The following is a 12,446-nucleotide window of genomic DNA, read 5'->3' as shown; positions in this document are numbered from 1 at the left end:
ATAATAGTTTATCAAAAACACCCTCCTGCACCAATTTAAATAATAATAATAATAATAATAATATTTATTATTATTATTGAATATTTCATTTCTATATAAGTGCCCGTCATTATTATTTAGCCGATCCAATCCCTGGTGACATGGCCTCACAATGGCCACCTGTCCAACATATTGTGACGCAAGCCATGAGACAATACTAACAAGGCCAGATTTGACCTCGAATAAAGGGAAAAATTCGAAGTAATAAAAGCAAACATTCAAGACAAACGCTAAAAATTGTATTCAAAATTGGTTGAGAAACATCGGAAGGAACGGAAGATAAACTGAAGCCATACATAAAACTCAGAAAACATTCAATTTCAGTACAATGGCGAGGGAGGGAGAAAAGGGACAAGTGAAGCTGTTAGGTGCGACTCTGAGTCCGTTCGTGGTGCGGGTTCGCATAGCACTGGCTCTTAAAGGTATCGATTACGAGTTCATCCAAGAGGATCTGAAAACTAAGAGCGAGCTGCTGCTGCAATAAAACCCTGTTTATAAGCAGATTCCAGTGCTTGTCCACAATGGAAAGCCTGTATGTGAATCCATGATTATTGTGCAATACATCGAGGAGGCATGGGACAATAAGGCGCCGAATCTTATGCCCAAAGATCCATATGACCGAGCCATTGCTCGCTTTTGGGCTGCGTTTATAGACGATAAGGTAATTTAATTCATTCATTAGAAATCACCTGCATTCATGTCTCATTTTTATTTGGCATTCGTCTCTTGAAAATTTATGTCTTCCAAAAATTCCAATTATGTTTTAAATATTTCGTCACCAATATCCTCATGATTGTTATGTGTGCACTCAGCTCTTTCCATCTACGCGAGCAGTTCTCTTTGGCCAAGGCGAGCAGCTACAGAAAGCAGTGGAAGATAGTGTTACAAACTTTCTTTTGATAGAGGAAGCTCTGCGAACCAACCGCTGCTTCGCAGGAAAAGCGTATTTTGGAGGGGATGAGATCGGCTTGATTGACATCGCGTTGGGTGGTATGTCGACGTTTATTAAAGCCCTCGAGAAGGCTACCAATACCATTTAATAGATCCAAAGAAAATGCCGTTGTTGACCGCATGGATGGACCGATCTGCAAATCTGATGGAGTGAAAGAAGTGATGCCCGATCCCGTCAAGCACGCGGAATATTTATGCGCTCGGACAGCCAGTATGATATCTCCACCTACTGCCAATTAGGGCAAACCATGCCTTCCTTATAAAATAAGGACAGATATAGATAGATTATATTTAAGATGGGTGTTATTGGTAGTCTTTGGTTTTTGAATAATTTGGTGAGATTCAGCTCCTGAAATCTTGAAGACTAGCTGCTTTAGTTAATTAGCCTGAATAATGTTTTGGTGAATCTCGCCCGTACTATAGCTAGCATTCCTCTGTTAAATATGCTTTGATTTATTCTGAAAAAGTTTTTGGTGAATCTCTCCGACACTGTAGCTCGCATTACCCTGTTCAATGTGCGTTGATTACCATTGTAACAGAAACCATAATGAAATGCAAGCGTTGCTTTCAATTGCACTTCGTTCTTCAGTTTGCGTTGATTACGAATATAATACAAACTATATTGCAATCGAACGGTTGATAATAGTAATCAGAATGAAATGCAGTCACCCTTTTTTTTGGAAAGATCTTTTACACCTAGCATAAAAGAGATCTTTCACTGAAGCCACCTAAAAAGAAGGTGACTTTGGTTCTGCTACTGTCTGTTTGTTGCATAAAATCACAAAACATCTACGATACCCATGAGAATGAGAATGATGATAGCGGTGGTATTGCTCGTGAAAAGTTGTAATAGGTAATAACATTCTTACACTTTAAATTAATTTACATATTAAAAAAAAAAAAAAAAAAATATGGCCCTATATACCTTAGCGTTGACAACAGTCTCAAACTTTTGAATTTTGTATTATGCTACAAAATTGTGCCTCTATTATGGATTTGTCACCTTCAAGGGGACGCTATGTTGATCCAAAAGTTGTAAAGGTAAATGTACTCTATGTGATGATTATGCCACTAAACTGATATGATTTGGTTTGAATTTCATGTTATATATTTGGGTTGCATAGCTTACGAGGATGAAATGCCATAGAGATTGTAGTGTAATATATAAATAAAAACTAATTAATAAAATATATTACTATTGTAAAAAATGTTAGAGAAAAGAGGAGAGAGGTTACAACTCTAGAAGATGGAACTTAGAGTTGTCAAGCATAAAAGGGGGTACATTTCCATGTGTTGTGCAAGTTGGGGGGAATGCGAGACTATGTGTTGGAAAAATATAAGAGTTTGGAATATTGGCCTCGACACCTTAGAGTTGACAACAGTCTCAAGATTTTGAATTTTGTATTATGCTACAAAATTGTGCCTCTCTCATGGATTTGTCACCCTCAAGGGGACCCTACAATCTATGTCTTAACCCATCCATGACCAAAGGGAGTGTTGTAACATCTTTTGACCCATTTAAAATGTTACCACTAGGAATTGCACCACATGTTGCAATGGAAATGCCATAAGGCAGTAGCATAGGAAAGAGTAGCGTAGAAGAAAGAAGATGTCACACCAAAGGAGTCATCGTGAAAGAATGAAAGGTGAATTATGCTTCCATGTCATTGAGGTTTCAAATCTATTGATGATAAGAGTGATGAACAGTTAGACACTCAAAAAATGCTAGGAAGATGCACAGAAGGCACAGTTCCAAGGGATGAAACCTCATGTATCACTAAATAGTCATCAATATATCTATATCTATATATATATATATATATATATATATATATATATACATATAGATACACACACACATATAACCAACATAATATGTTCACATATATAAAAAAATTGTTATAGATATTGAATTAGGTAATTGGGGGTGAAAATCCTTTGGTGATTGATATCAGATGGAAAAATTTGGTGGAAATTGATTGTTCACAAAAAATACCTCCATTCATCATATAAAGCTTTCAGAACAAAAGCAACTTCCTTGGTTGCATCTGTATTGGCATGCTTTGAAAAACCATCAATTGCATTCAACAAAAACAACTGGGAATCTTCATTATGAATATCCTTGGAAAAGTTTTGGTTGTCTTAAGATACTGATGAGTGATAAGGGTATCCACTTTCTGAATGAATTTATTGTCATGATGCTCAAAGAGTTTCAGGTTTATCATCAAAAGAGTATTCTATATCATCCTCAGCCAAATGGTCCATTGAAGCATTCGATAAAATCTTCAAGAAAACATCAATGAAGTTCTGCAATGCACATAGAAGCGATTGAGATGTGTGCATACCGGTGGTCCTATGGGCATATAGGACAACATGTAAGAAGTTGACTGGACAAACCCCGTTCAAGATGGTATATGGGATAGAGGTTGTGATTCCTATGGAATATATTGTGGCCAGCTTGCGGATTGCAACATTGAATCATATGGCAGACCGTGAGACTATGGAGGAGCACCTCGTGCAATCGTTGGAGTGAGAAGAATATAGGTTCTTAGCAGGATTTCACTAACAGGTGAAAAAGGAGCGTCAAACAACATGGCATAATCGACACCTTCAAAGTGAATGATTTGGTCTTACTTTATGATAGCAAGTTCACGAAGTCCCCTAGGAAGTTTCAAATGCACTAGTTGGGGCCCTATGTAGTCAAAGAAATTACAGATGGTGGCCCAGTTTAGGTCGCGAAGTTGAATGGGGAAATATTTCTGCGAAGAGTCAATGGGAGTAGACTGAAGTTATATCAAGGGGATCCTGCCCCTGCCCAATGACTCTATGATGGTAGGATAGTATTAGTACTCCAGGAGACTACGAAGGAGTATGGGACTATAAACTACACCGCCCGAAGACTAAGAAAACAAAGTAATGGGGCTGCACGAGGGAAACCAATAATGTGCTGGGAGAAGTTGCACCAAGAAGGCTACACCATGGAGGATGGTGTCATGCAGATGAGTCCAAAAATAGTCATTGAATGCACTATAACTGATTGGATGGCAAAAATCTTGTTAGGAGGAGCGGATAGGATTCATTTATAGTGCAAATATTTGGTAATATGTTGCCAAAGATGCATTTATTTGTAGAAATTGGAGGGACCGGTCAGATTTGAATTCGAAATTACCTATAAATCTAACATGTTGGCCTGCAGTAGAACACTTTGCCTTCTAGAAATTATTTTTAAGCTATGTTGTCTAAAATTTATGAACTGAGAAGATTGGGAGGTACTTATGTCACAGCCGGTGTTCACAAATTTACCTGAGTGGAACCGTGAGCTCATCTTTAAGAAAATGTATGCAACTAATCCTGCAGAAGCTAAAGTTCTAATGTTGTAGTCTCTTAAGTCATTTCCCATGAAGTCATGTCGATGGAAGCTACGTCGTTTGTGCCTACGGTGCCGAGGTCACCTAGGCCTAAACCATCCGCTGCTAAGGAAAAACAGAAGAAACCATAGGCTATACCAATGAGGTAGTCACCGAAGAAGAACCCTGCTGAGGTTCGACAGAAAGGGAAGATGGATAAGGCCAAACAACCATTTGAAGCCCTGGATCTGGACGAAGAGGAGCTTCGTGACGGGGTTGAAGAGTTGGATATTGAGGAGGGTAAGCCTATCACTGGGCTCCCAAAGTATATCCCTTCATGAAAGGTAAAAGCAAAGGTCCGGAAAGATCCTAATTCTAGAAAATTTATGGTCTTGACGCTAGAGAAAGTGCCATTTGAAGGAGCACAGTTAGGATGTATACATGCACTAAAAATGGAGGATTAGTACCTCGTTGACCATGAGAAATTTCCACATTTGGCCATAAACAAATACATGACAAGAATCTACTATGAAGAGACTAGCATCATGAGATTGGAGATTGTGAAGTGGGTTCCAAGGATTGAAAATTCGGGTTGCTGAATATGTTAGGGGCACCACACTTTAGCCGAACCACTATCAACATAGTCTGTGTATGCCAATTGCCTGAGATGGTGCATTATGGGTGTCTCTGGCTGGGAGAGCCCATCCCCATCACAGATTTGTTGATCCACTGGATCACAAGGTTGCTTTACAAAGGGTTGGATCCCACGAAGGAGTTTGGAGGCAAGAATCAAGAGAAACAAATCGTGGATAAAATGAAGTGCGTGTATGGCTTAGTAAAGAAGTCACGCGGATACTCTATCCGTTCCATCACTGATAGGGTGGTGTAGTTTTCCACCCAAATTTTGTCTTACAAAATTATAAGAAACTGTCCCGCGGATGAGGTGTCGAATCTAGTCATTTCATTGGCTAGATAGTGTGTGAAGGGGGTGCAATACAACTGGGTGCAATACCTCTACAAATAATTCCTGCTGAATTGTCGTGAAGCACAGGATGACGACAAGGAATTCCACTATGCCTGGTTACTATTGTTGTTTGCCGTCATTGCATGGAGGTTGCTAGAGGACAACTAATTCCCTCCACAAGATGATGATATACCATAGGTTGTGAAGTTCGCTTCTCTATGGGAAGCGAAGGACCTAAAAAGAGTCATGGAGACGAAAGTATTCTAGGTGCTAGTCGAGATGGACTTTCGCACTTGATCAAGCAGAGGCCAAGGCTGTCACCAACATCGTTTGGGAAATTAGATGCCTACGCAGAGTTTAAAGAATATTTTCATAATGTATTCATCTGCGCAAGGCGAGACCCTAAGAAAGTGTGGTACAAGTTACCATACCTAGTAACGGATGCATATGTACAATAAGTCGTAGGAAAGTGGCCAACTGAATGGAGGCATCCATCAGATCTTGGCGTAAGAACAAGCACAACCATGGAAAGTTCCTCCATGCAAGCCACAATAGCACAGAATAAAAAGGAAGTTGCACAAGCTACCAATTGTGGGAAGGTAGTGTAGAAAAAGAGTTGAGTAGGAAGTAGCCCAAGAAAAAGCAGAATAGGAAAAGAAGGAAGTTGTTGCTAATGTAGCTTGCTGAAAAGGAGCGCACCATGAAGGAGGCCACATAGGACATTGAGGAGTTTGCTTCTCAACATACTGCATACAAGGAAGGATCGGAGGAGAAAGGAGGCGGTGGCGGGGAGCAGGGAACTCCCTTTATATTGTAGAAGCGGATGAGGGAGATCACTTCCGGGTCCCGGAGGAAGCATAAATCTGATAAGCATGCACATGCGATCCTATGGTCCTCACTGAGGGGGACTTGGATGAGATTGGCGACAAGGCCCATGACACAACGATGGAGCTGTGGACACAATTCCAACAACAGTACATGTAGACATTGGGGAGTGTGTAGAAGGATCTGTACGAGTTGCAGATTCAAATAGGTCAAATTCAAGTGAGTGCGAGAAAAGAGAGCGAGATTCAAGCAACCTTCAACAAACCAACACGTCGGTACTAGATACTGACAGGACTCTGGACCTCAGATTTATTCCGTTACCAGAAGGATCACTATGTGCAAAGGAAAATAAAGCAAATTCCTAGCTTGGACAATTAAAATATGTGGGTGTCAACTTAGTTGTGTTGGCTATTCAGACCCTCCACGTGCTTCATGAGGGGGTATGAGATGACCTCATGATTAGGGAGAAGCATGCACTATCAGTCATTAGTGAGGTCAAGATGAAGAATGAGAATATTTTCGCAGAAAAGGCTCAAGCGCTAAAAGAAGAGGAATAATTTAACACACGAAGTCAAAACTTGGAGGTAGAAATTGCACAGGCATGCCAAATGCTGCTAGAACTTCACATTCCAAAGGATTCAGAAGCGGCAGTGAAGATTCAGAAGTTGGTTACTACAGTCGCAGAATCGAGGGATGGGATAGACTGAGTAAAATTTGACTTACAAATGAATATCTCAGAGCTGCAGTTGAAATTGCATCCAACCACTCCACCAGAGGTCCAGGAGCAGTGGAGAGTAGCCATTAGGGAAAGAATTGGCACTTTGGATGTGATAGTCATAGGTCACACACTGATATTCGAACATGCCATGGAGCTATGGGTTACACTGCAAGAGGATCCAAACCTATAGAAAAATGGCATAGACATTCGAGAGACACAATGACAGTTCGATGAAATGAGGGCAACTACGCGCACTTTGGCGCTAGTCCAATGCCTTGCGCGATTGAAGGAAGGAAAACACCTGCAATCACAAATTGAAGAGTTGCTAAGAAAAGAGGTCATTTTAAAGGCCAGAGTATAGCATTGGACAGAGGATGCATGTCATCTTACTCTGTCAATCTAGGACAAGTTGAAGACACTCTAACAGACACAAAGAACGTTTCTCCTGGAGATGGAAGGCCCGAATACAAAAAAGATGGTAGAGGAAGTGTAGCAGGCCGCGGTACAGGGTTCTCATGACATAGAAGCACTGCAGATCGAGTTCAGTGAACTCTACAACAAGATAGTGGTTCAAAGCTAGTGACTCGAGGGCAAGTCACCATATTTGGGTTGGGGGCCTGTTAAGCTAGGGTTTCTGGGGTCAATTTTGTTGAGTTTTGAGTCATTTTTGTAATATCTTTTTGTAGCGAAGGTAAAGTCTTCATGAAATGTGGAAAGTGGAGCGTGAAGCTAAGTAGAGTCAAAGGGTCTTTAGTCCCTTAGATGGGTAGGTGATAGAGTTGTTTTGAGACCCACCCATGGTCCGCGAACCATGGTATCTAGTATGACTTAGTAGTTATGAGAGTCTTTACTTCAAACTCGATCGAAAAGATAGGTTCCTTACCAAAAATGAGCTAATAAGGTGAATAGTCAGTAGTGTTGCACCAATTTTTCTAATAGGCCCATAAGGCCTTAGGAAGCTTTGAAGCCTAGTATCTTTGTTTTTTAGATATTGTCTTATTTAAAATCACCTTTAGGACTTTGTTTGTGCTTTCCACCTACCCATTTGCTTGTGGGTGGTAAGGAGATATAACTTTGTGTTTGATATGATATATTTGCGGCGTAGAAGAAATTTTATAATAAATGAACTATGATCGCCCATCAGTTACAAACTCTCGAGGTAACCCATATAAAACAAACAGTTCGAATAGAAAATTGATAATTGCTTCTTTTGTGGCCCTTGAAAGTGCTTCGACTTCCAACCATTTGGTTACATAGTCTGTACAAACTAAAATATATGTATTTTGATTTGAAGGTGATTAAACGGACCTAAAATGTCCATTTTCTCGTCTTTCAAATGGTTCCAATACAATCTATGGCTGAAGGGTATTTCATTAGCTTGAATGGGATGACCCATCCTTTGACAATTGTCGCAACTCTAGACATATTTATTTGCAAATTTAAATATCATGGGCCAGAAATAGCCAATCTGTAATAACTTATGTCTAGTCCTTTGATTAGAAAAATGACCTCCACAGGGATCATCATGACAATCCATAAGGATGTCATAAATTTCATCTTCTCTAATACATTTGCAAATTTCAAGATCAACCCCTGTGTGAAAGAGGTAACCATCCATCCATGAAAATCATGCATTGCATTGGATAATAAGATTCCTTTCTCGAGATGACAAGTGTGATGTGCAATTTTATAAATGCCAGGTAATTTTCAACATTAGCATACCATGACATCTTGAAGGTCGCAACAAAAATATGTTGATCCAGGAATTGGTCTTCCATTGGTAGAGGGCCAACCACATACGGGATTCTTGATAGCAAATCTAATACAAGTTTCTCTTTTCCTGGCTAGTCCTTTACAAGAATGTCGAATTCCTGCAATAACAATAACTAGCGAGTTACTTTGCCATAGGTAACAAGTTTTTTAGCTAAATACCTAATATTAGAATGATTAGTGTACAAAAAAATGGATATCATGTCATATAATGAAAAAAAAATTATTTATAGCATAAATAATGACCAAAAACTCTTTTTCTCTCACAGTATAGTTTGACTCTAGAGGTGTGAGGTTTTTGCTAATGTAATAAATTGTGTAGGGATTCTTATCATCTTCTTGTATGAGAACTGCTCCTATCACCATGTTTGATGCTTTAGATGATATGTGGAATGGTAGACTACAATTTGGTCCTCGCAACATGGGATTTGATGAAACCAACTTTTTCAGATATGTGAAATAAATATCGCATTTATCAGTCCAATCAAATTCCACATGTCTAGTTAATGCATACAATGGTGTTGTAAGTTTTGGAAAATGTGTTATGAAATGACGATAGTAACCAAAATAACCAAGGAAAATATGTACCTTTTCTGGCATAAGAGGGATAGGGAGTTTAAGAATTACCTCTATCTTAGTTTGGTTACCTAAGTACCTGCAACAAAGATAAAATGTCTCAAGACTACACCTTATGTCATCATCGTGTGGAATTTTTCATTACTAAGGTACAACCTAGTAGCTAGACATCGTGGAAGAAGATAGAGCTTGATCAAAATCATTATTGTAAGGAGTGAAATCATCCATTTATAGTTCAAGCCCTTCATTAATTAAATTAAAAAAAAATGTTCAAAATTTCCCTTTAAAAAGTGGTTGGTGCATTACACAACCCAAATGGTAAGACTCTATATGAAAATGTTCCCCATGGAAAGGTGAACGTGGTTTAATCTTGATCCTCAAGAGTAATCTAGATTTGATTATACCCACTAAATCCATCGAGGAAAGAAAAATATTTCTATTCAACAAGAATATCAAGGACTTGGTCTACAAATGGAAGAGGAAAATGATCCTTCTGCGTGGCTTTGTTTAGTTCTCTATAATCTACACAAATTCATAATTTTCCATTCTTTTTAGGAGCTACCACCATTGGTGAAACCCATTGACTATCAGAAATAGGGTATACAAAATTAACATCAAGAAGTTTTTGAAGCTCTTGTTTCACTATGTCCCTAAGGTGTGGATTTAATATTCCTTGGGTTTGAAAAATGGCTTGAGCATCTTTCTCAATATAGATATGGTGAGTGCACATCTATGGATAAATGCCCTTCATATTAGAATATTCCCAGGAAATGGCTTGTTTATATTTCTAAAGGAATTGGATTGGTATTTCATGTTGAAGGTCATGAAGACTAGCATTAATATTGAGGGTTTTTCCAGGTTGAATTTCAATGGGGGTTTTATTATAAATTGCAGTCGTAGGTATATGCTCAATGTTCGAATCCTTTAGTGGATCTCCTTGGGCTTCATTGCCAGGCATGGATTTTAACATATCACATGTTGGGTTTCCTACAGTGAAAGGCTAGTTAATAAAACTATTAATTATTTCATCCTTAGTTTGTCTTTTAAAGATAATATCTCTATCAATAGTAAGGCGAGAATGTAAATTTCCTTCCTAATACTTGTGAGGGAACCATCTAGAATTGTTAGTTGGCATGTTGGGTCTAGTGAGTGGATATAAAATGAGATTCTTAATAGAAGGTCCCTTGGTGATGGTCATGGTTCCAATTTGACACCCAATGTATGCATATGCAATGGCAAGCCATGGGCTGCCTAATATCAGAGGGTGTCCCTCCAATTTATTTTTAATGTTGAGGAGTCTACAAAAATATTGATATCATCCAAGGTTCCTTCTAGTTTCACTACAGATCTGTTGGCTAGTTCCAACATGGTTGGACTCAGTTTAAATCTAGTTATTCCAAGGGGGCCATAGGGTTCAAGTGTTATGATATATATGGAAGCTCTTAAGTCCACTAAATTATTTGGGAAGTCATTTCCCTCGATCTGGATGGTGACTACAGGGTTTCCAAAATCATCATATTTCATAAGTATCTATTTTCCTAGGACAATGTTAGAGAGTTTCCAAATAGCATGGATTGTAGGATAATCTTTTGGTTTCCTTCCAAGCTTCTTAACACAATTATTTAATGGTTTTAGCATAGATAGATAACTCTCTAATAGCCTATTGGAGAGGGATTTTGATACATAAATGTTTTAGTTCCCCTATGATATATGAATTAGGATATACAAGTGAATTTACTATGGCTACTCTCTCAGGGAACATGGGAGAAAAGTCCATAATATTGATAGATCATGTTGATTAATCGATTTACTAGATGATTCTGTTTAAGTAATAATTATCGTTAGAGGAGGGTGTTCTGCCAAAGGATGCCCCTTAGAAGGATTTTCATTTTTCTGTTGCTCTTGATTCTTTGGATGGTACTCCAGAAAGATAGTCCTTTGATGTATTAGATGTAACTCATTACATTCCAAAGAGGGAGAACAATAGTCTGGGGTTTCCAAAATGTCTAAAAAATTCATAGGCCTGTTATTCGGGTTCAAATTTAGGTTGTGCAGTTAACTGGGGATGTAATGGAGTTGGAGTGTTTGAAGGTAGTTGAAGTGGGGATTGCAATGGTGGTTGTGACTGAGGCAATGTTCCCATCGATTGATGGATCAGTCCAGTGGGGCATTGCCAACTCTGACACCACATTGGCCCGTAAGTAGATTGATTTACACATTGAGGATGGAATGGGTTATTTGGTAAATTCTGCCATGACGGTGCAGGATACCATTGATTTGACCAAAAAGGACCAAGAACTGATTATTTTTTACAGGTTGATAAAGTATATTGCTAAGGCTACCAGGAAGTACTATAATTTTACTGACCCTGGCAATTTAATCCACGAAATTGTTGTTGAGACAATTGTCCAGGAAAAAAATGTAGAAGGGTCCTGCATCATACCTAGTGGATGGTTCTGCCATTATTGTCATTGTGCCATGAAATAAAACAGATCTAGTTCTTCCTCAACTTACTTGAATACAAATTTTAATCTGGGAATCGAGAAAAAATGATCGGTTGAGAAATATTTGGTACAGATAATGCATATCTCGACTGTGTCCAATCGAAATTCTTTACAACTATGCTTTCTATGGCAACGAGAACAAAAGATCGCTAATTCCTACTTTGCTTCAGCTTGGTTTGTTTAACCTGTAAAACATCCAGCTTTGTTGTAGGTGTACTTAGGATATCAATTTTAAAATATTCTAAGATATTACAAGTCTCTACTTGTGTAACTCCTCCTCCTACAACTCTGCTAGATATGCTGAGAGGATCATGAGTTCCAAGATTAGTTCGTGTACTCCCACGTGAACATCTAACGCCAAATTTTACAATATCATATTACTATTCTTTAGAAATAGCACCTTGCCCCACTAAATTGAGTGTTTCTATACATTCGTATTTCATACCTCTAATTAAGGTAGTTTTCAACACATCCCTACCTAAAGTGGTATATGGTGATGTTTGTAAATTGTATTGACATATTTCATTATATACTTCTAAAGTTACATATTCTTTTGATCTCATCTTGAATATTTCCTCTTTTAAATATCTAGGCTGACAATAATCCTGGTATTTATTAAGGAAATATTATTTCATTTGATCCCATCAATTAATAGTACCGCCGCCAATCCCATAAACCATCGTAATGTTGCTCCCTTTAAAGTAGAGGGAAAAAATATTAATTTTGGGGGCTTAGTTGTGTAATCCTACCCT

At 38.5% G+C, this 12,446-nt stretch overlaps 1 pseudogene across 1 annotated transcript; it reads left to right on the top strand.

Moving 5' to 3' along the window:
* The first annotated feature begins 350 nt into the window (after positions 1 to 350).
* Positions 351 to 1,566, top strand: LOC149204688 (glutathione S-transferase U18-like; annotated as a pseudogene). The gene is made up of 2 exons (XR_016251795.1): positions 351 to 700; positions 852 to 1,566. The product of XR_016251795.1 is annotated as a glutathione S-transferase U18-like (transcript).
* The last annotated feature ends 10,880 nt before the right edge of the window (positions 1,567 to 12,446 follow it).

The sequence above is a fragment of the Pinus tabuliformis genome, chromosome 1_2, assembly GCF_031772625.1.
Source record: "Pinus tabuliformis cultivar Carrire ecotype Pingquan chromosome 1_2, CPIR1, whole genome shotgun sequence".
NCBI lineage: Eukaryota > Viridiplantae > Streptophyta > Pinopsida > Pinales > Pinaceae > Pinus > Pinus tabuliformis.
This window is presented reverse-complemented; position numbering and strand designations above follow the sequence as displayed.